Source organism: Bombyx mori, chromosome 28 (genome assembly GCF_030269925.1).
Source record: "Bombyx mori chromosome 28, ASM3026992v2".
In the NCBI taxonomy this organism is placed as follows: Eukaryota; Metazoa; Arthropoda; class Insecta; order Lepidoptera; family Bombycidae; genus Bombyx; species Bombyx mori.
In genome coordinates, this window is record NC_085134.1 from 10,482,970 (window position 1) to 10,508,027 (window position 25,058).

The 25,058-nt window shown below is 47.9% G+C and overlaps 1 protein-coding gene across 1 annotated transcript in view; it reads right to left on the bottom strand.

Annotated features, from left to right (window-relative positions):
• The window catches only part of LOC105841360 (uncharacterized), a 40,804-nt gene extending 18,731 nt beyond the window's left edge, over window positions 1-22,073 (bottom strand). The window contains exon 1 of the mRNA XM_012688811.4: window positions 21,884-22,073. The gene's annotated coding sequence lies outside the window, so the exon portion shown is untranslated. The remainder of the gene's footprint in view (window positions 1-21,883) is intronic.
• Window positions 22,074-25,058: the final 2,985 nt, after the last annotated feature.

Consider the following 25,058-nt stretch of genomic DNA (forward strand, 5'->3'; position numbering starts at 1 on the left):
AATACTCTCCACAGGCCTCGTTTGAAGAAGGACATGTCATAGCGCTCGGGAAACACCGTGGAGGAGAGCTCATTCCAAAGCCGGATGGTAGGTGGCACAAAAGATCTCTGGAAGCGCACTGTGGATGGATGCAGTGGCTCCAGGTAGTATGGATGAACTCTACTCCGGTGGCGGGCGGTGCGATGGTAAAAACGAGACGTTTGTATCATCTCGAACAATTCCTCAGAGCACTCCCTATGGAACATGCGGTACAAAATACAGAGGGAACCGAAGTCCATCTGCAGACCCAGAGGCTCCGCTTACAATACATAGTGCGTAGAGTTTTATTGTTTTATGAATTTGCCATATAATTTTTTCAAATTTAATAAAGACCATAATCGCTCGAGGCGCCTGCGTGTATGATCGAATGTCGACATTGGAGCAAAAACTAGACTACCTACCTATAAAATAAATTAATGGATGTTGAACATTGTTACGTTGTTAGTGCAGTACATATTCATATTTTGAATAATCAGTCTGACGTAGTTGGGCCTGGGAGTGAACCGCACTAATCCACTGTGATAATGATCACGACACGTGCAACCGCGACATTACTGCGTTGTGTACACAATACATACACATCGCTGTGATGAATCAATATTTACGGCTGCTTTTTTGTAATCTGCAAATCTGACAAGGCTCGTATGTGACTTTAAAATTTAACCGTCACGACAACTAGGTACGGAGGTGATAAGCTGCCGATAATGACTCTAGCACTTCGATGAAATTTTAAGTCATTGAGGCGTTCATTATCTGTCTGCCCCGATATTGTGGGAAGCTTTAAAAGCGTCGCTAAATACTTGGGCCACCAATTTCAGTTAATTTAGTACTTGCGCATCAACACCAGGGAAGCTGTCAGTGGATCTTGTACGAGATTATACTACTGTCTCCCGTCATCATTTTTTTATGATTGAGGGATTATTGGTAGTCCGGGGGCCTCTATAGTTTCACCAGAGCAGGTGGGCAAGCAAGGGCTCAGCCAGGAGGGGTGGGATTTGCTAACAGCTACCGGAGCGCATCCAAATGAGACCTATCAACTCAAAAGTAGCTGCTTCGCGAATGAATCTACTACCGGATCGAAATCGCGACCCGCTGAGAAGGACCGGCGAGAAACTCAGCGGGTTCGCGTCATCCGTGCATTAACTTGAGTTTCTCTAGCGCATCTCAATAATGAGCAAGAGTTGGGGGCGCCGTGAGCGTCGTGACAAAGCGCCCGGTTAGTTATAGTAGCCTGCATAGGTGTTAAATAATTTCTGACAGGACTATTGAAATGTTATTACCGAGATACAGGTTTCCAATTTTAACGGACAGATGACGCCACTAACAAGTATGGTTAGTACAAACTGGTCTCTCTAATTTTCTATTAGTTTTTATTCAGCCTCTATTGGAGCGTGCTGTATTTTGCGAAACATTGTTTTAAACCTGTTCTTTGCAAAACTCGTACACAATTACATTACAGTTTCCGGCTATTCTAGTTTAAAGGTCGGCAAATAAATAGTAATGCGTCGGCTGGTAATACCAGGATCGCTATTTCAAGGTGAATGGCCGCTGCCTAAAAACAATGTTTTAATTGAATCTTTTGAATATCAAATTGGCAATAAATATATTTTTAAGTTTTCGTTCTTACCTCAAAAAAATAAGGAAGAAACTGATTATAAAACATCTGCAAATCAGAATAAAGAGGAAATTGAACCGCTGCAGGAGCAGAGGAAAGCACATGAGCACAAATCGTATGCCGATACGGTCAGATCTCAGGTACATCAAAACAATACAATCCATCAACCAGACTCTTATAAAGTCATAGAACAAATGTTTATAAAACAATCCCAAAAGATTGATACTGTATTACAGCAAATGAGTACATTACTTGAACTCATTACAGTACTAGTCTCTAAGTTAACAAAATGACTGCACTAAAAATAGCTACATGGAACATCAATGGCTTGGCACCCAACATCGATGAAGTGGAAATTCTGATCTGTCTACATAGTCTAGACATTCTCCTAATTTCAGAGACACATATGACGACCAGCAGCTCGATAAGAATTAAAGGATATAAGATCTATTCCACAAATCACCCAGACGGTACAGCCCACGGCGGGACAGCAGTGATAATCAAAGCCACTGTTAGACACCATGTGCTACCAAACTACTGTACCGAACATATCCAGGCTACCACAGTAGCAGTCAGTGACAGAAATGGAGACTTTAATATATCATCAATTTATTGTCCCCCGAAACATAAAATAAGTGAAGCACAGTTTTCTGACTACTTTTTAAGCTTAGGATACAGATTTATTGCTGGGGGTGACTGGAATGCGAAGCATTTGCACTGGGGCTCTAGATTAATAACTACACGTGGAAGGGAGCTGAAGAAAAGTGTAGATAAACAGTTCTTGACTACTGTGTCAACTCCAGAACCAACACACTGGCCCACAGACCAGAACAGACTGCCAGACGTTCTAGACTTTTTCATCACAACAGGACTGTCTCGACTGTTCTTCAATGTTGAGTCATGCCTCGATAGCTCATCTAACCATATTCCTGTAATATTGACAGTGAGCACCACTATTCTTAAGAAAGAAGTTCGGCAAACATTGTACAACAAATACACAGACTGGGATAGCTTCCGGGAAATAGTTGATACGGAGCTAAGCCTAAAAATAGCACTTAAAACAGAAGAGGATATCGAAGAAGCCACAAAGCATTTCACCACAACAGTTCAAGCTGCCTGCTGGAAAACCTCTCCGGAGCACTTGAATCCCAGGCCACGGCAAAATAAGATATCGTTTGAAATAAAAGAACTGATTCTGAATAAAAGAAAACTGCGAAGAGTATGGCATACTAGCAGGCTCTCAGTAGATAAAAGAGCTCTTAACAAAGCAGTCAAGGATCTTAAACTTGCCATAAAAAATGCAAGGGACAAAACTATGGAATGTTATCTAGATTCCTTAACTGCAACAAGTGCTACTAACTACTCTCTATGGCGAGCTTGTAGGAACTATAATAGGCCTATGGATCCCAAACCGCCGTTACGGTTGCAGAATAACACTTGGGCAAGAACAAGACAAGAAAAAGCTGACGCCTTTGCTGTTCACTTAGCAAAAGTATTCACGCCTAATGATGCTGACCCAAACACTGATGATTCCTTCATAGATTCGGCCCTTTTTTTTTTTTTTTCGGGCCGGGGGCCGAACCTCCTGCGAGGTCCCCGCGCCTAGGGGGCGCGCGGGGTATGTGAGACTCAACGATCTGCAGGTGTTGAGAGCAGATCGCGGGCCCAAGGATTTTAGGGCCCACCCACTAAACGACTCCCCTGCACTCTTACACCCGACGTCCGATCTCCGTCCGGGGTCAGAACCCGTTCAGAGTAGGGGGGTTCCCGCGGTCAACACTACAACCAGACACGCGGCGCCACCCCGAGGACGCCCGACCGACGGGTCGTCGAGGCGATAGTCGACGACCAACGACGTCGGTCTCCGCGGTACGGCGGCCCTACCAGGCCGCCCGGGCGGTGCCGCTGGTGTTCCGGGATACCCCGCTGGGCCAGAACCAGCCTGCCGGGTCGGAACGCGATACACCGCCGACCGGGTTGCTCTTCAACAGTATGTTCGGCGACGACAGCGACGACGAAAATGCGGACCGCATCGCAGTCCGCAGCCGCCGACGCGCCGTCCCGTCCTCCTGGTGCCAGCGCGCTAGAGTGACGGTAGCGTGCGGCGCAGCCTCAACCCCCTTAGGTCGCCCCGTGACCATCACCGGGAGGAGACTGCCTCCTCATAGGGGCTGGAGCTGGACAAACGCCCTCCTCCGACCCCCGGCCCGACGGCGGCGGCACGGCGCCGAGAGGGAAGAAGAGCTCTCCCTCTCCCGTTCCGCCGCCTCCTTCTGCGAGATGGTGGACTCGCAGAAGTCGAGCATCGCCTGCCAGGACTCGTCGCTGCCGAGCATCGTAGCCACGACGGTCGGAAGCGACAAGTCCGGTCCTATTTTTGCAACGAGGACGCGGCGCTGCTCCGCGAAAGCGGGGCAGTACGCGAGCGTGTGCTCCGCCGTGTCCTCGTTGCAGCCACTGCAGTGGTGGCACTTCGGCGTCGGCTCCCTCCGGGCGACAAGGTGCAGGTAGCGACCGAAACAGCCGTGTCCCGTGAGCACCTGTGTCGCTCGGAAGGTGAGACGTCCTCGGTCGCGATTCACCCAGTCCGAGAGGACCGGGCGGATCGCCTCGACGGTCCGTCGCCCGTAGGCGGGGTCCGCCAGGCGGCGAGACCACGCCTCGAGCACGGCACGCCGAGATTGAAGCTTCCGCGCTCGAACTTCCGCCGCGCCAGGACGCGGCTCCCCCCTGGAGCAAAGATCGCATCGCCACGCGTAATCCGCAGCGAGCGCTTCCGCCTCCAGGTCCCAGGGGGGCGTCCCGGCGAGCACGCACGCCGCCTCGAACGAGACGGTGCGGTACCCGCGAACCGCCCTGACCGCAATCGCTCGCTGTGGCCGTCGCAACGCCGCGACGTTGTCGCGGGTCAGGGCGTGGCACCACACGGGAGCCCCGTACAGTGCCATCGACCGCACCACCCCCGTGTAGAGGCGGCGCACCACCGCGTCAGGCCCCCCGACGTTCGGCAACAGCCGACTCAGCGAGCCAGCGGCTGCCATCAGTCGGGGACCTAATCTTTCAAAGTGAGCGCGGAAGCTCCAACGACCGTCCAGTACGAGACCGAGGTACCGCAACCCGGTCGCCTCAATCTCGACGCGAACGCCTCCGATCACGAGGTGGGCCCCCTGAGGCGGCGCTCTCCGGGCCCCGTGAAACAACAGGGCCTGGGATTTATCGAGCGCCACCTCCAGACCCAGCCTTCGGATCCTGCCGACGACGAAGGCCACACCCGCACAGGAAAGACGGGCAGACTCGCGTAAATCCTTCCCCCGGGCCACGACCAAAGTGTCGTCAGCGTAGCAAACTACACTCAGACCCGGGAGAGGAGCGCTAAGGGCGCCCCGCAGGACCCAGTCATAGCTGATGTTCCACAAGAGAGGGCCAAGGACCGACCCCTGTGGAACACCGCGCTCGACGGGGAAGCGGAGCACCGTCCCACCGTGCCCAGTGCACACGACCGACCTATCCTCGAGGTAGGACCCGACTAGCCGACGGAGATACGCAGGGACGCCGTGATACTCCAGCGCCCCCGCGATCACCGACCAGGGCAGGGTGTTGAACGCGTTGGCGATGTCCAAGGACACCGCCAGTGCAACCCCGCCCCGGCCGACAGCCTCATCAGAGAGGGCGCGCACGCGCATCACCGCGTCGATGGTCGAGCGGCCCTCCCTGAATCCGAACTGCTCCGCTGACAGATCGGGACCCACCCCCGTCAGGTGCTGGACGATGCGGGCAGCCACCACCCGCTCGAGCAGTTTTCCCGCCTCGTCCAGCAACACGATGGGACGATACCCTGCAGGTGAGTCCGCAGGGCGTCCCTCCTTCCTTAGTAGAACAAGTCTGCCCGTCTTCCACTGCTTCGGAAACCGTCCCGACTCAAGGCAGGCTTCAAAGAGCCGCACGAGCCGGTCCCCAAGGGCACCGAAGGCCAAATCCCAGACCCGGCCGTGAACACCGTCAGGGCCGGGGGCCGCGTCCTTCCTCCGCATCCTCGACACGGCCGCATGAATCTCCTCCTCCGATATGCTCGGAGGGACCACCTCAGCAGGGGAATCACCGTTCACGCTATCGCGTGGTGGCGTGCCCATGGAAGGGGGCTCAAAGCCCCTCTCCATCCGCGGGAACAGCCCGGAGACAATCTCCCGCAGCTGCTGAGGCTGGAGACGCTCCGTCACCGGAAGCGCCCACGGCCGCAATTTCTTGCGGACCGTTTGGTACGGGCGCCCCCAAGGATCTTGGTCAAGCGTCTCCAGGAGCGTCTTCATACTCTGAGACTTGGCCTCGCCGATGGCCCGCCGCAGTGCCTCCTGCTTCTGACGGCAGTCGGCATGCAGGCGGGTCGCCACCTCCGCGAAGTCCGCATCGCGAAGGCGGCGACGGCGGTGGCGGGCGCTTCGGCGGCGCGCCCGCACGCATTGCTCTCGGAGGAGCGCGATCTCGGGCGTCCACCAATACGCACCGCCACGCGGAGCGCGACCGTTGACCCGGGGCATCGCAGCATCGCAGACGCGACGCATCGTGCCCCGGAACCATTCGGCCTCCAACTCCACGTCCACTAGACGCGCGGGCATCGGCGCCCACGCGGCCACTGTGGCCGCCTCCACCGCAAGCACCTTATTCAGGCGCTTCAGTGCCCATCGCGGGAATGATCGGGGAGCACTACGCGGGAGCTCCTCCTCACCGCGGGCGTCTTCGGCCGGTGCGTTCAACAAGGTGGAAACGGAGAGCTCAAATCGGACGAACCGATGGTCCGAGAGCGTCTCCGCCCCCTCGAGAACACGCCAGCCACGGACACGGCGTGCGGCGGACGGAGACGCGAACGACACGTCCACGTGTGATTCTCCGTTCCACCGCACGCAGGTCGCGACCGAACCTTTGTTCAGAAGACAGAGGCCGGTCGCGAAAGCCCATTCCGACAGGAACTCGCCGCGCGAGTCCGTGCGGGGAGAACCCCACGCCGTACATTTAGCGTTGAGGTCCCCCGCCAGTATCACCGGGCGAGACTCGAAGCGATGAACCAACGCCTCGAGCCCACCCAGGAACCGCTCGAACTCAGCGAGACTCCTGTTCGGAGAGAAGTACACCCCGATCACGACGGTTTCGTCGACCCTAACTACGACGTACCCGGAACCCCTGGCCACCATTCCAAGGGGGGGTAACGCCGCCGACTGTCGCATCACGATCGCCACGGAGCCATCAACATCTCCGGCCCAGGAATCTTCCCGGTCGGGAGGTACGAAGTATGGCTCCGCAACAATCGCGATGTCGATGAACCACTCCGCCATGGTGTGGACGAGGAGATCCTGCGCCCTGGCGGAGTGGTTCACGTTCGCTTGGAGGAAGCGATGGACGTGATCCATTATTGAGGTGTCACGTCCATCGCTCCCTCGTCTTCCGTCCCGCCTTGCGGCTCAACGGCCGCGGCGGGAACTGATCGGCCGGCTGCTTCACACGCAGCCGGGTCTTCCTCTGTTTTCTTTTTCTTTTTTTTTCCGCCACGTCTCCTCTTTGTGGAGGAGGGGGCGGAAAGACAGGCCGGGCCCCCGGCCCTATGATCGGCCCGCCGCTTCGTCGCGTCGCATAACACGCAGTGCGGCGCGGCGGCTGTGCAGGAGACCGCTTTGTGTCCGGGCTGGCCGCAACGGAAACAAAGTCCGCTGCGGTCCACAGCCGACGGGCACCTGGCGAGGCCGTGCCCGGTGCCGAAACACCGGAGGCATCGCCAAGGGCGGGCCTTCTGTAGCTGCACGTGGGCTATTACCCAGCCCACGCGCAGCCTCCCTGGTGAGTCGGTGGGCCGACCTTGTGGAGGCGTAGCCAGGAGCGTGGCCGCCTGCACAGGGCAACGCGCCCACGCAGTGAAGGCTCCAGAGTAAGTGCTTCGCAGCTCTCCCACCTTCACCTGCGTGAGGACACAATTGCCCTGCGATGCAATGGCGGCGGCCACCTCCTCCTTTGTGGCGCATTCATCCAGGCCCGTCACTTTGACTTCCGCCATCTTGACGGGCCTGTCAATACGCACCACTTCTGGGTCCGGCAGGATTTCGCGGAGCCGGGCTGCTAGCTTGTCAGCGACCGCGCTGGTATTGGCAGCAGGACACTCCAGCAGCCGGGCTCCGTTAGCGGTGTGCCGGACTCGGAGGCCACCCTCCACGCCTATGGCATCCACGTCGACGCTAGCGCGCGCCCGGGCCATCACCTCCCCATAGGTGAGGCCCTTTTCTTTGGCAGCCGGCAGCAGCTCCAATACGACAGCCGCCGACCGCGGGGCGCGCGGTTTTCTTGCCTTGCCCTTTCTCTTTCCCTCAGTCGCTGCTCGACCCACCACCTGGGGAGCGTTGACCGTCGGGACGGGACGGGGGCTAGGCACGTCCTGCGCCTTCTTTCGACCTCGCTTCACTACCGTCGTCCATGCTGCGTCTATGTTGGATGGGGCAGGAGGTAGTGGACGGGCCTGTGGGCGTTGCGCCGGCTGGGCGGCATTCACACACCCCTTTGGATTTTTGCGGCTTCTACCAGGCCCAGCCTTCGCAGGCTGGAGCGGGGCAGAAGCAGCAGCCTGGGGCCTCGCGGGCTGAACCGGCATTCGCCGTCCAACGGGTTTGTTCGACGCGGCCATTTTGGTCGACGCGCGTGCCGAAGGTGCCACACCCACCCTGGTACTTGCAGCCCTTGTGGGTGCCAGTGCAGCTAAGGCATCGCGCGGTAACGGCGCAGACGCCTGGCGCTCGTGTGCCAACGGAGGCCTCGCGCGTTCAACCTTGGAAGCGCGGGCCTCGAGGATCGCAATTCGTTTCTTCAGATCCTCTATTTCTCTGTCCTTCTCGCTTTCCCCACAATCAGTTCTTTTGTTTGATGGGGATGGGGGCGGCGGAGAGGCCAATCTACCCTGCTGTCCCAAGAAGCCGTCAAGGGCTGTACGCAGTTCGGCCATCTCCTCCCGCACCCGCACGCCCTCCGCTCGAAGTTCTGAATTTTCTGTCAGCAGTCGTTCCAATTGCGACCGCAGACAGGTTACTTCCTCCGTGCTAGTCCGCTGTAGAAATCCGTCCAATAGCTTCTCCACGGCGGCGGCCACGCACTTCAGTGCCCGCACGTATGTGCCCTTCAAGGAGCCTGATTTGGCCGCCACCATGGAAACAATTTCCAGCGAAATTTCGAATGCCTTCCGCGGGTCCGTTGAATCCACTTCTGTGAGGGAGCGGGTCAGTCGCTCAACCTCACCTTCCCTCACTAGACCAGCTGCTTTACGGCAGAAGACCCCGGTCCGCACCGAGGTGGTGACGGCCGGTTCTCCGTAGGTCACCGTAAGGTCTTCTCGATCGCGTTCTTTGGCAGATGACGCTGTAGCGTCCGCTGAACCATCTTCAACTGCCAAAAATTTAGCAGGCGCGGGCTCAATCTCCGAGGAGTCGGAAGGAGCGGGAGCCGCTGGTCGTTTAACCGTCTTCCGCTTCCTCCGAGTCCTCGGATCAGCCTGATTCCGGCTCACAAATCGTCCGGTACTGTCCCGAGCAAACACTGGTGACTCTCGACCGCTCGAAACGCAGCCCCTTGCGGAGCTTCGCGCTGAGCGCAGTGAGAGCGCACTGTCGCAGCGTTCGGGATGCACGAATGGGACCCTCTCCCTTTCGCGGCTCGTGCTACCGCCCTCTTCTTCGTGGCAGTTGTTGCCCCCCCCAGAATACGAGGGGCAGCGTGCCTCCGATTGCTCAGAGGCACGGAGGGATTCTCCTCCCGCCAAGCGGGAGGTACCCTCCTGGGGTACTATCTCTTGACAACTGTCCATTTCATATTTTTCCTTTATTATTTAACCAGGGGTGAGGTCCCCTGGGATCGGGTGATGCCCTTGGGACTGGACTCCCTCCAGCCATTCATCCCCTCACCGGGCATCAGAGCTTGGGATTGGGGTATTTTTTATAGAGGTTTGCGTCCTCGCGGCCCCGTGCCTTGGAGCAGCGGCCACCGTCCCCCACATAGTGAGGATTACGGGTTGGCCGACAGTCTACCGAGTGCACAGGGCACTCAGCAGACAGCCGCCCGACGCTCGATACGAGCTACCACGGAGCCACGCCGGTGAACCGGTACCCCCCATATCTGAGGGGCGCTCCCCTGTAGCCAAAGCCGGGGACATGGCAACCAGCGGCCAGCAATCGCAGAAATGCAACGCTGGCTCACTTCCACGACAACGGGGCACAGGGTGCCACCGCTCACGGCATACCGGCAAACCGGTGCCATCGGAAGCTGCACTCTCCAGAAGGAGCACTCTTCACTTAGTGAAGAGTGTGGAGGGCGCCGATCTTCCGCTCCTCCTAGTGCTGATTTGGTCCGCGTCATCCGATCTCTTTCGTTGCAAAGCCTAACTAAACTATCCTAATCCTAAACCTAAACCTTAACCTAATCCTAAACCTAGGACCTTAACCTACATCTAAACCTAATCCTAAGCCTAGGACCTAAACCTAAGAATCCTTGCAACGAAAAAGATCGGACGATACCTCTGGGAATGTCGCCCAGAGGATCCCGTGATCCGCCACCTACGGACGCGCCCGGTGGAAGTCCAGCATCTCCCTCGCAGACGAAACCCGCAGCACGCAATCATTGCGTGCTGCGGGTTTCGTCCAGATCCCGGGTCATAGATTCGGCCCTAAGTCAAGACTTCCAGCTCGATTTGCCGATTAGGCCTACAACTCCGAAAGAAGTCGTGGCAACAATCTCAAAATTGGAGGACAAAAAAGCCCCCGGGTTTGATTTAATAGACAAAAAAGTCTTGAAGGAACTTCCCAAAAAAGCCATAGTTTTTCTAACCATCTTATTTAATGGCATACTAAGAACTGGACACTTTCCATCACTGTGGAGAGTTTCACAAGTAATTATGATACCTAAAGTAGGGAAGCCAGTGAACGAACTTAGCTCATACAGGCCGATTAGTCTACTAACCGTAACGTCAAAACTTTTTGAGTCAGTCCTGCTGCACAGATTATTGGAGGAGATTCATCAAAGAGCCATAATCCCGGACCACCAGTTTGGCTTTCGCCAGCAGCATGGCACTGTGGAACAAGTCCATAGAATCTGCTCTGTGATAAGGAAGGCAATAGAGAGAAAGGAGTACTGCTCCTCTGCCTTCCTAGACGTGCAGCAAGCGTTTGATAGAGTATGGCACAAAGGTCTCTTGTATAAAGTAAAAACTCTTCTACCCTGTACATTCTTCCCCATCATAAAATCTTATCTAACAGAAAGAATATTTCAAATAAGAGAAGAAGAGTGTACATCGCCATTTCACTCAATCAAAGCTGGTGTACCGCAGGGGTCTGTCCTGGGTCCTGTCTTGTATACCATTTACACATGTGATTTACCACAAAGCGAACATGTTACATTAGCAACATTCGCAGACGATACCGCTGTACTGGCATGTAGCAATTGCCCAAACGAAGCTTCAGACTTCCTACAGACTGGATTGCAAGAAATTGAAACTTGGCTTTCAAAGTGGAGAATAAAAACTAGTGTGACAAAATCCGTTCATGTAACCTTCACCCTCCGTAGAGGAGACTGTCCGCCAGTAACTCTGTGCAATCAACAACTCCCGCAAGAACACTGCGTAAAATACTTGGGAATACACCTTGATAGGAGACTCGTATGGAAACAACACATACAGAAGAAGAGAGAAGAAATCAACCTGAAATACAGAGGACTCTACTGGCTGCTTGGCAGAAATTCCAAGCTGTCAGTAGATAATAAGCTACTCATCTACGAAATGCTCTTGAAACCAATTTGGACATACGGGATTCAACTATGGGGTTCGGCGTGTGACTCTAACATAAATATCATACAGAGGGTTCAAAATTACATCCTGAAACAAATATCGAACTGTCCGTGGTTTATAAAAACATCGGAGATTCATGAACACCTCAAAATCAGGACTGTTAAACAGGAAATCAAGACCTGGAGTATGAAATACAGAAAAAGGCTAGAAATGCATCCTAATAAGCTTGCCACGCAACTAACCACACCGGACCTAATAAATAGGCTTAAAAGGCGACAAATCCTAAGTCTTGATAGACACGGTTGACAGAGTGGAGCAGTCTCGATGGAGATTTTGCTCTGACCGTCTAACAGCCCTCAACACATCTGCTCATAGTCTAGCTGACTGATTGCAAGATAAAGAAAAAAAAAAAAAAAAAAAAAAAAAAAGTTTTCGTTCTTAAGTAATAGTTTTTGCAGAAGTCTGTTAAGTAAACAATAAACAATGTGAAAAATGAACAATTACACATTGTCGAGAATTTTGCATAGTGTAATTTTTTTTCCCTACCTATACTGATAGCCTTGAGAGGCTATTTCAGCTTCTCCTTGACGTGTAGGTGAGCTCACGGGGCTCAAACCGGGAATGTTGCTAGCATTGGCCCTAGCAAGAGTAGTGCTTCGCAGAACCTACCACCGGATTGGAAACGTATCTATGCGTTAATTTACTCGTGGAGCCCTTCGTCGCAAGCGACGGGTTCAGCAAGGACGGCCAACGTTGCTTAAGGTACCTGAAGCACTGTTAATGGATCGGGAGGATCCGTAATGACGTGTTTAGGGTGACGTCGACTGTTTACCTTTCGGGCCACAGGATCGAGTGTGTGATTTCCAGCGGCTACGACAAGAGGGTTTTCGTGTCGTGCCGCCTTCTCAAAGCGGCGTATTGATGCCGACTGCATATACTTACTGATTGAGTCAAGTTCCAGGTCATCATGGAGATCCACATTCGTTAAGAACCACGGTGTTCCTACAGCTATTCTGCAAATAATGTGATGTTAATAAATAAAAAAAAGATAACATTTTAAATGTGTGTTTTAAAAATTATTTAAATTGATAAATATAAAGCTTCACAATCTGATTGCAGTCTACTCTAATCGTTATTACTTTGACAGGTAAATGTATAATGTAAAGTTTATAGTGCAATCTTTATGAATCTAAATTATAGATGGATCGACTTTATAAACGTCGTCGGTCGACCTCTTGATATTTGTCTTTATATTTTTAAGTTTTTTCATAAAATTTAAAGCCTTTCATAAAATCGAATGAAACAGGTTAAATAATGTTACGCCGGTAAGAGTAACGCCATCTATCGCCGAATAGTCTAACGAATATCGAAGGATCTAGTAGCACCTAGAACGCTCGAGAAGTGCAACGCCATCTATTGTCAGAGAGCGGATACACATAACTAGAAATGTTTGGAATATTCTCGATAATTCTTAGGATGTGGTATCGGCTATAAAAGCGTTGCAAAGATGGCACGCAGTCAATTAGTAATCGGAACTAGTCGAAGAAAAACAGCGAACGGGTCACCTGAAGCGAAGCGGAAGAAGCGAATTAAGAATTTTAAAGTGTTTGTTGAGTGTTTTAAGTGTTTTAAGTGTTGAATACAGTGCCAACTTGTGATTCGGTAGAATTTTATTTATCCCGAACCCCAACGCGTAGCAATAATATGTGACAACTGATAACATCAGATAAATTAATACATATTTTCAATTATTTATAAGTGTTATAAATTATCAGCCTTGTCAGGATTGTTCATAGAGCGCTAGTGACTTGCAGTAAAACATATTGTTTTCTTATTGTTTAGTAACAGTCGGTGGAACTGACGGAATGTGACCCTGTGAAGTAATCGTAGCTAAGACTGATATGATAGGGCTTATTTTTGTTTCATAAGTGGGACAGATGTCATAGATTGATAATACGATACTCAAATAGGTGAATGAACCCGCAAGTTTTCTCACACCACACAATGACATATCCTCACATTCGAATTGTTCTCGTTACCCGATTAGTTTGGTAACTAAGCTGTAGAACGGTCTTCAAACAGATTTGAAAATTTTTTGTTCATTCTTTTTCTAGTGACCTCGAGGGGTCGATACTACATTCACCGAACAAGTAGGTGAGCTCACGGGGCTCAAACCAGAAGGCGTTGCTAACACTGGCCCTAGCAAGAGCAATGCTTCTCAGAATCTACCGCCGGATCGAAAACGCTACCCACTGAGAAGATCCGACGTGAAACTCAGTGCGCTGTAGTTGTGGGTTAAGTATTTAAAGATAATCCACATCAATTGCCATGCATCAGTTTTATGAATCGTAATCCGGACTTACATAATCTATTATTATATCTGATACGGTAAAGAACTTAATATGTTTAATCTCACGTATCTAATCCCACGAGGTAAGCAGGGGTCATTGATATAATTTACTTTTGAAACCTGTTTTTTTTTGTGTCAATTTACTGTAAAAAGAAATTAAATCTCTACAATTAAACAAGGGCGTATGTCTGTTAATTCAAACGGTTTTCTTTCCAACTCTGTTTAATTTAGTATTTTAAGTGAAATTCAAACTTGTCTGTCTGTCAACATCTTAATTGATAAGTAGGAGATTTGCGCTTTGGAATTTTTATAACATTTAATTTTACGAAACTCAGTCCTCAAGGAGTATACTGTGAGGGACGTGAAACGGGAGACCCTCAGACTGGTGCTTCAAGTCTGATTAACCAATTATTGGTCGGAGTGTAATAGATTGTCACACTGCCTAGGATGGCGCTGCCGTACTTGTGACGCAACCCAACCCAGCCACGTCTTATTACGTGTGTTTGTTCATCCACTTTGTCGTATTTAAATAATAGCTTGGATAGGTTTCCAGAATTTATTAAACTTTACTAATGAGAGACAAACAGTCGGTAGAAATGTAGCAGCAGTAACGAAGGGTTTTTTTTAAGTGATTTTATGGCATGGTAACTGAAACCTTAAAGTCATGTCTTATTTTAATTTATATTTATTCTTATTTTTATGAAAAATGATGAAATGGAGTTTTTTTATTTTTTTATTGCTTAGATGGATGGACGAGCTCACAGCCCACCTGGTGTTAAGTTGTTACTGGAGCCCATAGACATCCACAACGTAAATGCGTCACCCACCTTGAGATACAAGTTCTAAGGTCTCAAGTATAGTTACAACGGCTGCCCCACCCTTCAAACCGAAACGCATTACTGCTTCACGGCAGAAATAGGCAGGGTGGTGGTACCCACCCGCGCGGACTCACAAGAGGTCCTACCACCAGTAATTACGCAAATTATAATTTTGCGGGTTTCATTTTTATTACACGATGTTATTCCTTCACCGTGGAAGTCAATCGTGAACATTTGTTGAGTACGTATTTCATTAGAAAAAATTGATACCTGCCTGCGGGATTCGAACACCGGTGCATCGCTCAACACGAATGCACCGGACGTCTTATCCGTTAGGCCACCACGACTACAAAATAAAAATGTAAAATGAAATGAAGATGATTAATTTGAGACATTAATCAACTGGGATAAAATTAAATGAAATGATATAGGATGAAATATGATCTCAGTAAAATGGTGGTCATTGAGAGGCCTGAGATTTTTTCAGTGGACTTTTAGGAGGATCCCGGGACGTTACGTCCAGCGGCTTTGTTTTTTTTCCCAGACTTGTGCACTTTCACAGATATTAAACAGTTATTACACATTTAAACCTGAAGAAACCCTAAATAGACAAAATAAAACAAATCACACAACTTTACTCCTCGCGTTCTCGCCAAAAAGTCCTAACGAAGGGAAAATGCAATGATTGAAACAGATTATACCGATAAAATAGTGTTAGAGAATTTGTCACTACCCGGCCCCTCTACTCAGTGACGTCAGGTGGTGGGGCGAGAGTCACGTCATCGCGCCAGGCTAGCCGGCCGGTTTAGATCGTCGGTCACTTGGCTGCGGGCGCTCGGATGCAACGGACGTGTAATCCAGTGCTAATTATTGTGGTGTCGTGATTAATTAATTCCTAGTTGTCGTAATTGTTTTTCGTTCTGATAAATCATCCTTAGAGTATCATTTTCTTATTTTTAAAAAAACCTCTTTCACTTCTGATTTCTAATATCAGAAGTGGGATCGGTACGCGCGCTTTTCTTTCTATCGTTCGCCATCGTTTATAATCGAAAATAGTTTTCGTATGATTTTAAGTTGCAACTACCCGTTAAATTAATTATTTTCCGTTGAGTGTTTGTTTTCGGGTGTGATCATCATGTCGGATCGCGAGTTTAGATCTATGAGTCGCCGTACTGCTCCCAGGCGACAAGATAATCGACGGAATTCACGTGAACGTCGTGGTGTATCGCGTAGTAATGATAATGGTTCGAGTAGACGCAACCGTTCGCGCCATGCGCGCAGTAGATCTCCTTACTTAGAAACTCGGCGCAGGCACCGCGATAGTTCATTTGGCCGTCGTGATAGTGTGCGGTGCGATCCGTTAAATCAAATACTCGAGAGGTTAAATGCACTAGAGGGCCGGTTGCCGGTTACGACACCATTAACGTCGACTCCGTTACTGCATCCGAGCGCTGGAGGGCGCACTCTGATGTCGGCTTCGGGGGCCAACGAGGTGTCCGTGGCTGATGCGGAGACGCACGGAACGGGCCAAGCTTCCGAGGCGCTGCGTGATGAGAGCGTTCGCACGGAGGACAGGATTGTTGGTGCGCTTTCTTCATTGCTTCAAGTAAGATCTAAGCATTATTACATCTCAAACTTTGACTTTGGACACTAGGTCCATGAATTTGACGCGTGGTGTACGGAAGTAGATCGAGCTCGCGAATTAAATCGTTGGGACGATCGCGAATGCCTAGGGCGAATTGGTGGTTGTTTACGTGGTGATGCTAAAACTTGGTTAGACGAGTGGGTGACCGGAGACCGCACGTGGACAAATTTTAAAGCAGAGTTTAGATCGTTGTGTCCACGTGAGGTTGATATGGCCACTGTCCTTTATGACGTAATGAGCACAAACTCCAACAAATTCACCACGTATGCAGAGTACGCACGAAAGTCTCTTTTACGTTTAAACATCGTCAAGGGGCTTTCGGACGAATTAAAAACCGCCATAGTGATTCGAGGCATTTCCGATCCTCAAGTAAAAGCGGCGACGGTCAACGCTAAGCTGCAGTCAAAGAATTTGGTCGAATTTTTGTCGGTATATGTAAAACCTAAGGGTGCACCTGCTCCTAGCAATCCTGTTCGCCCACCAAACACTAGCACGTTCAATTCACGTAAGCGTGATGTTAAATACGATCGATTGACTTGCTATACGTGCGGGAAAGTAGGCCATAAGCAAATTCATTGTCCCAAGAAACCTAGGATTGAAAATAATTGTGCGAGCTCGACAGTGCCTGTAGCATCTAGCCTCGCGGACTGGGGACGTATGTCGGACTGGGGACGTATGTCGGACTGGGGACGTATGTCGGACTCAGCCCTGCGCGGTTCAGAGACCCCCTCGCTTGCTCAAGCGATTATCGATGCCGTAAAGGCAGTCCAGCTTATAAGATCACAGAATTATTTTGTATCAAACTTCGACCCTAATATTAACAATATTGAGCCGTGGCACCTGGAGGTGGACCGTGCAAAGGATTTAAACGGGTGGACCGACCATGAGACTCTGTCACGTGTGGCAAATTGCTTAAGGGGAAACGCAAAGGTGTGGCTAGGTGAATGGGTTACTTCTGATAGAACTTGGAACTTTAATAGTGATACGGGGCATAATGGGCCCTCAGGTTAGAGCCGCGAACGCTAATCTACTCACGATTTGATTTCATTTTTGGAGGTCAGGTTAGGCCGAGTCCTTGTAGGGTTCGGGCACTAGTTGTCAGCAGTGACGCGTTATATCAAACAAGTAGACGGGACTGTGTTGGCAAAATGGTCAATTGAACTTTTGAGATTACAGCTCATTCTGAACATCACAAAACGCAAGACAACAGATATCTGCCCTGCAGCTTCTGGTGGGTACAGACGCCACCACACCTGTGGTGAGGACGCTAATTAGTGATGTCATGACTGAGGTGTCTCGGAGCCGTGAAGTTTCGAGAGCTAGGTCGAGTCTACAGGAAATCTATATCCGGGAATCCGTGGACCTTGCCGAATGGTGAGGATGGTGCCTCACGAGCATTGCCGCCAGCTCGGGCCCCTCGATGGTTCCTGCGGCAATAGCACGCAAGCGACGTGCCGGTAGCTGCGTAATATCGGGTAATTTTTGGGAAAATTAGAACAATCTGGTGAGTCGAATTATTTTTATTTGGATCAGTCTCGTAACATTAAAGCAAGACTTCACAGAAGTTTGAATGATTTCGACACCAATAGAAGCAATGTGGCTAAGTTAGTAAAATTTGATGATAATGATGATGATGTTGGATGATGATGTAGTTGAATCTGATAGTAGAACCTATAACACTCATGATTACATAAAGAAAAGTTGCCTCTAAGTAGTGTTACTGACGAGTTGAACGTAGAAGACTGTGATGAGTGAGGTGAGAGTACCTCCATCGAGTGGTATAGCGTATACCTTGGTCTCAAAGGAGACTATTGTTGTGTTGGTCTAGTAATGACCTGAGAGTCGCTGACTCTGTATTGTGAAGTGATGTGTATTGGTTTTATCATTTGTAGTAATGATAATATGGGTGGCATAAATGACACTAGCTGCGCAGACAGCCAGGCCAAGAACGTTTTATACGATATGAGTTGTTATAGTTTCTGATTGTGTTTTGACCTTGTGTTGTCAATGATTGTTATGGTTCAGTTTTTCGGTTTACTACGATCCGGTCAGTATGGCCGAGCGGGATGCCTCTGTTCAATGATTTCAGTGGGGACTACGGGAAGACAACGCAGGCTGCGGCACTGCACATGGTGCCCTGGCGTGGCAAGTGGTCTCCAGATGCAGTGGTGGTGCGTGCCGGCTGAGGCGCGCAGAGGCGTCTCGCTGATCCGCTGCTTGGTGGGTGTGCCAGCTGGTGGCGCCCCTACTGATCAGCACCCGGCGTTAGTCGCACCCGACATTGTGGCAATGCCCCGACATTGTGGCTGTTGTTTTGCCCCGACATTGTGGCAAGGCCCCGACATTGTGGCTGTTGTTCTGCCCCGACATTGTGGCAATGCCCCGACATTGTGGCTGTTGTTCTGCCCCGACATTGTGGCAGTGCCCCGACATTGTGGCAACGCTTCGTAGTTGATATTGCCCTCTAAAAACCCCGATAGTGGTTGTTGGATGGTAATGCTAACGGTTATGTTTCAATGTTTGTTGGCATTTGGCAATTGACAATGACGCAAGTGATTGTTTACTCAGTGTCTGAGAATCCGGACTCATTCATTGGCGAAACAATTAACTTTAAGCGTTTTTCAATACCGTATGTGCCTAACGTATACGGATATTGGTGGCCGCCTATTCTGATATGATCACTTGAAGTGCACACTTGTGGTCTGGTTGGAGTGGGTGACTACTAATAATAGCAAGAACAAACATTGAGCAGCTTACTAAGAGTTTTCTGTTTTAGATGACGATGAATACGATGGGCACTTATCCAATGAGAATGAGTCCCATGGTGATCGTGTTGAAGAGGAGCAGGAAGACCAGGTTGGGGTGGTCGAGGGAGACCAGCCTGAAGGGAACCAAGCTGACGAGGCCGTTCAGCTGTCAGGAGAGGCCGTGTTAGAGAATTTGTCACTACCCGGCCCCTCTACTCAGTGACGTCAGGTGGTGGGGCGAGAGTCATGTCATCGCGCCAGGCTAGCCGGCCGGTTTAGATCGTCGGTCACTTGGCTGCGGGCGCTCGGATGCAACGGACGTGTAATCCAGTGCTAATTATTGTGGTGTTGTGATTAATTAATTCCTAGTCGTCGTAATTGTTTTTCGTTCTGATAAATCATCCTTAGAGTATCATTTTCTTATTTTTAAAAAAACCTCTTTCACTTCTGATTTCTAATAATAGATTATACAAGCTCAACAACGCGATAGTCTACGGATGTGTGTCGGCCACTAGCCACTGCCTCTTCCCCCTGTCTGTAGCACAACATTGTATTAAGCGCAGCCCATAGTTCCTATTTTGAGTACTAGTGTACTGTGTAGTACTGAGGGCGTGTTGTCAGACGGATTCGAATGGTAACGTCGTCCAACGCAGACGTCTATGTGTGAACCATCAGGTGCGCGGGGGCTTGTCTGCCGATCTTCGAAGATATGTACCTACATCCTTCACGACAAAAATCAAACAAGTGCGAGTACAACCCGTGTCCTGAGAGTTCTGCGTTAAGGCTCTCCGCGCACGTGAGTATTGGCCCGTCAAAAATGTACATCGTCGAATTATAAAAGTAAAATGTATAATCTTGTTGCTAAGCTAAATTTATTAATAATTAACATTCATTGTACGTAATTATATAAAATGAAAAAGTTTAAATGTGAATGTGTGTGTCATAGGTACGTATTATTTGACAGTTTACAATACTGACGATTTTTTAATAATGTTTTTGTCATTTTAGTCTCTTGAACGGACAAGAAGGAAGCGACTGCTTTGTTTTGAGCAGGCGAGCCCACGGACCACGACCGGTCGTTACTCGGGCACCAGAATATCTAATACGTACGAGAACTATTGTCAGGTAGCCTTCCTTCCTTCTTACCTTGCGTCGCTCTCCTCATTACTGAAGATTGTGACTCCCCCGGTGTATAATTCTCTCATGTACAACTGTTCTCAATCTGCTGGGGATACTACCCTTGGCTTCGCTGAAGACATCGTGGAGCTTGATGTCCAGACAAGATCGAATTTGGTCCTACCATCTCGTGGGACTGCGTCCTCTGAGACGTTTGCCCGTTACCACCAGCTGTTCAAGATTGTGACCCTTCTTTCGAGCAATATGGCCAAAGAACCTCAGTGCTCTGCGAAGGCATATTATGGAAACTCTGGTTTTAATTATGGGTTTTGAAGTTGACGTTGCCTACAGGATAAGACGTCCGGTCCATTCGTATCTTGCGATGCATCGGTGTTCGAGTCCCGCAGGCGGGTACCGATTTTTCTGATGGAATACGTACTTAACAAATGTTCTCAATTGACTTCCACAGTGAAGGAATAACATCGTGTAATAAAAATCAAACCCGTAAAACTATAATTTGTGGCAAGGGGATCTAAGCCCATATAGCCCTGTTCTAAAATTAAAAGGCGCCCATAGACATCTACAACGGATGCCCCACCCTTCAAACCGAAACGCATTACTGCTTCATGACAGAAATAGGCGGGGTGGTGGTACCTACCCGCGCGGAGACAGAGAGGTTCACAAGAGGTTCTACCACCAGTCCACATCTCACGTCTTGTGACTTAAGGTCTGAGTCTACATTGTAGAGTACAACGGCTGCCCCACCCTTCAAACCGGAACGCATTACTGAGTCACTGCCTATTACTGTAGAGAGGCAGGGCTGTGGTATCTACCTGTGTGGGCTCTCAATGCGGCCTACAAGCGGTACAGTACACTACAGTGTAGTAAAACATATCCTTGTCGTTCAATGATATTGTTTATTTATTTCTTCTCGTAAAACATTTTTAAACAAATAAGTTCAATTCGAGTATTTTAATTGCTCCTGAGTACTCGCGCCCCCACGCCCCCCACGGGCCCGTATAAACACCTTATCGTTTTCCATACAGCACGCAGCATCCGCACCATCTTCTAATATGGGTTGAAACAAATAGGTTTTGTTTCAATAACATCTGACCTCCGCGTATCTCAAATTCCGCGGAACTCAAATCCGTCTAAGTGTCCTTGCCTTTTTAATCATCATTTCAATGAAATTTGAATTAAATTCATGGACATTAAGCATTTTCTCATGAATAGTTAATATTTTTATACTTCCGCGTCCTCACTAGTCACCTACTCACTTTTGTTAATTTCTTATTTGATATGTAACTTAAATAATCTTATGTAAGTCACGTACCTAAAGTTTTAAATATTTTTTATTTAATCTTGTAAGGAACATGTACACAAATATAATTCGTATGTGCTTGTTGTCGGGAGAAACCATACCGCTTTTTATATTTACATTTTCCTTATCCATATTATTATATTAAATATTATATGAACGCACAACTGTTTACTGTGGAGTGTGAGAACACGACTGATAGATTTATATTTTAATTAATTGTACGATTATTTACACGTGACTAATTGTCATGTTTCGAAAAGTCCTAGGGTCCATGAAGTCTTCATTGAAGACAGTCACGTTGTGACTACCTACGCTATCCCGTCGTAAGGAGTCCATGGACATTGATCACTGTAATGTATGCTACACACTCAAACTGCTGAAAGCTTTCATTCAATCGCGCTACTTCAAACATAATTTGTGCATCACTCACCCTCTACAATGGCGGGTCGCAACACAAAATCAATACTTGTCCAATCCACTCACAAATATACAATCACTAGCGAGCGTAATCATTCTAAATTTTATAATAGATGCCTTATTTCAATAACTTGTTTATTAATTAATTGCACATAAACGTGATCGATGTTCCGCAGTACAAACGCGACTGCCGTGAAGTGTGCCGAGTGCGCATGCTTGGTTTTCGGTTATGCTTCGGTGCACACAGTGTAAGTTAATTGAAGATGTTTTAATCGTAATACTAGCTGACCCGGCAAACGTTGTTTTGCCATATATAAGATTTTTAGGGAATTTCTAGGATAGAAAAAAAAACTAACTTATTGTAAGTATGTAAGGATGATGTAAAATGAACCGCGAGGGAATATAAAAATAACAAAACCTCATAATGCCTCATTACAACAAAAAAAAAAGTCCAAAAAATTAAAAATAAATATTGGACAACCCTTATCCCTTAGGGGCATGAAAAATAGATAGTAGCCGATTCTCAGACCTACTGAACATAGGAGTGGGTAATATCGGTTTTGCCGCGTATCGAATCGTATCTATATATCGAGGATCAATATCGGATATTGAATCTATATATTTTCTGAATCTATATATTGATGGATGCTACTGATGCTAGTAGATTTTCTCGATTCATGATATTTGAGATTTGAAACGATACGCTGATATAATATCGTAGTAGATATAGATTTAAGTCAACGTTACACGGTTGGTTTTCTGATATCAATTTATAATATGATCTTAAAGTAATAAAAAGAACATGAAAATAAAAATATCAAAAAAACTTTCCTTCATGCTTTTACCAGGCTTAGGACTGGCTACATTATTTTCAGTTTTTAGTATTTTGTGTCTTAATTTAAAATTACAAAATCTACCAAAAGAGTGTAGATTTCAAAAGTTTAATACAAACACAAGAAATAAACTCAATTATTTGGATTCAACTAAAAATAGAAAAATGTGTACTTTAAAAATCAAACACAAAAAACTTTTAAGTATTTATAAACACTTGTCCAAAAATTCTAGTTCAAGGTCAAAGCGCGTGAAATTAAATTCAACGATGCAAATAGGCTATACTGCATTCAAGTTAGGGTCGAAAGTTGAAACTTCTTTCCTTAACTGTATCCTGCTGATACGCTAAGAATAATCTACAGACATATGGACTTAAATATAAGGTTTACAATCGTATGGATAATGCCTGTTTCTGTTTCATTCATCACATGATATCCCTATCGTGCGCTCACTCACTCTGGCCGATTCGATACGAACCAAACGAATATTGCTGATATTAACGAATCGGTACGATATGCCGATGCGCATCACATCGAGCAATATCGTGTATCGGCTGATATCGAAATATAGATTTCGATTCACGAATCGGTACGATATGGCGATGCGCATCACATCGAGCAATATCGTGTATCGGCTGATATCGATATATAGATTTCGTGCGGGGCGATATCGGATTCAACGATATTGCTGCGATATATAGATATTGAATCTATATACGATTTATATCACCCACTCCTAACTGAACATGCATATAAAATTTCATAAAAATCGGTCAAACCGTTTCAGAGGAGTATGGTAAATAACATTATGACACGAGAATTTTATATATAAGATGAACAAGACTGCTCAACTGCGCTGTGATGCTGACTTGTCGAGCCCGGCTCGGTACGTCAGGCCGTGTTTTGTATTACGAATTGATTTTAAAAGCGCAAAAATGCTGTTCAAATACCGGACTCTGAAATTTCATGCTCAAGTTTCAAGGCTAGCAATGACTGCGGTAATGAGATATAACTTTCTGATTTATCTGTGCACATAGGCAAATGAAAAATCGAATAGTGACAAATAAGAAACAAGGTCCGAATAGAGGTTTTTTTTTTCTAAATCATAAAATATATTATTGTTGGAAGGTTTTGTTGGTTGTTGGTCTAATTATGATAGAATTGTTTTTTTTTTATCCTACCTAAGCTGATAGCCTTTAGAATTGTTGTTACTATTCCTGACATTTTTTCGTAAAGCATTGCGGTAGATTCCGGTCTGAAAAAAAAGTGACCTTATTAGACTAATATTGAAAACTCTGAGAAGAACTCCTGGAACAACTTTTTGCGTATGGCAATTCAGTTTACAGTGCCAAGTGGCTACCGGACCACGTAAACTTGACAACTGAATGTCGCGACCCCTCTTGAGACATGAGGTCGAAATAGTAACTCAATCACTTTTAGTTACATACACTGTGTCCTGAATCAAGCATGAACTGCATTGCAAATTGCAATCTTTTAAAATTTCAGATAACCAAATAAATGTAAAAAGTACGGTTTGATGCTTTATTGAGAATGTTTCTCTACTAATTTTCGGTTTACTGGGCCTGTTGATCCTGTGAACCAGTGAGCTTAGTGCGGGCTTTTTAACGTTCTCTTTGACTCGGAACAAATGAATATTCTAACCAAATTATTGTTTGAATATAATCAACTTAGAAGTCTTTTAGCCCTGCTAATACTAAGCTGTGATTCTTATAATAATTATTTCTGATCTGAACACGAGAATTATGATATCTCTCCTAAACTTAGGTTTGAATAGTTCTGAGACGTATATATTTTGGTTACGCCTGCCTGGGCATCTTATATGCCCGCACGGGTAGATACCACGACCCCGCCCATTTCTGCAGCGAAGCAGTATTGCGTTTGTGTTTGAAGGGTGGGGCAGCCGTTATACTGAAAAACTGAGATTTAGAACCCATTTCTCAAGGTGATTATGTTATTGATGTCTATGGACTACGCTAACCACTTCAGACGTAGTTCCAACAGTAACTTAGTTCCTGTTTTACTGACTTGATCCGTTAGATAATAATATCCTTTCAGATTTATTTTTCATAACACTTTGCTGTTAGCTCGACCAGCGACCGCTCCAGCGGTGCTGTAGGACGACTACAGAAATAATATCTTGATTTATTTCAGTGAGGACGACCGAGGAAATCTCTCTCTGCACCGTTACTAGTAAACCTTGGGTAGACAAAGTTTATTTACGTCAAAGATCTTTTCTGGAATTTCCATAACGGCATTGTCATAACCGACCAGGTCCGATTTTACTGAAATACAGATACCAATCTCAGTCACGTGTGTGTCTACCACTCTAACCATTAG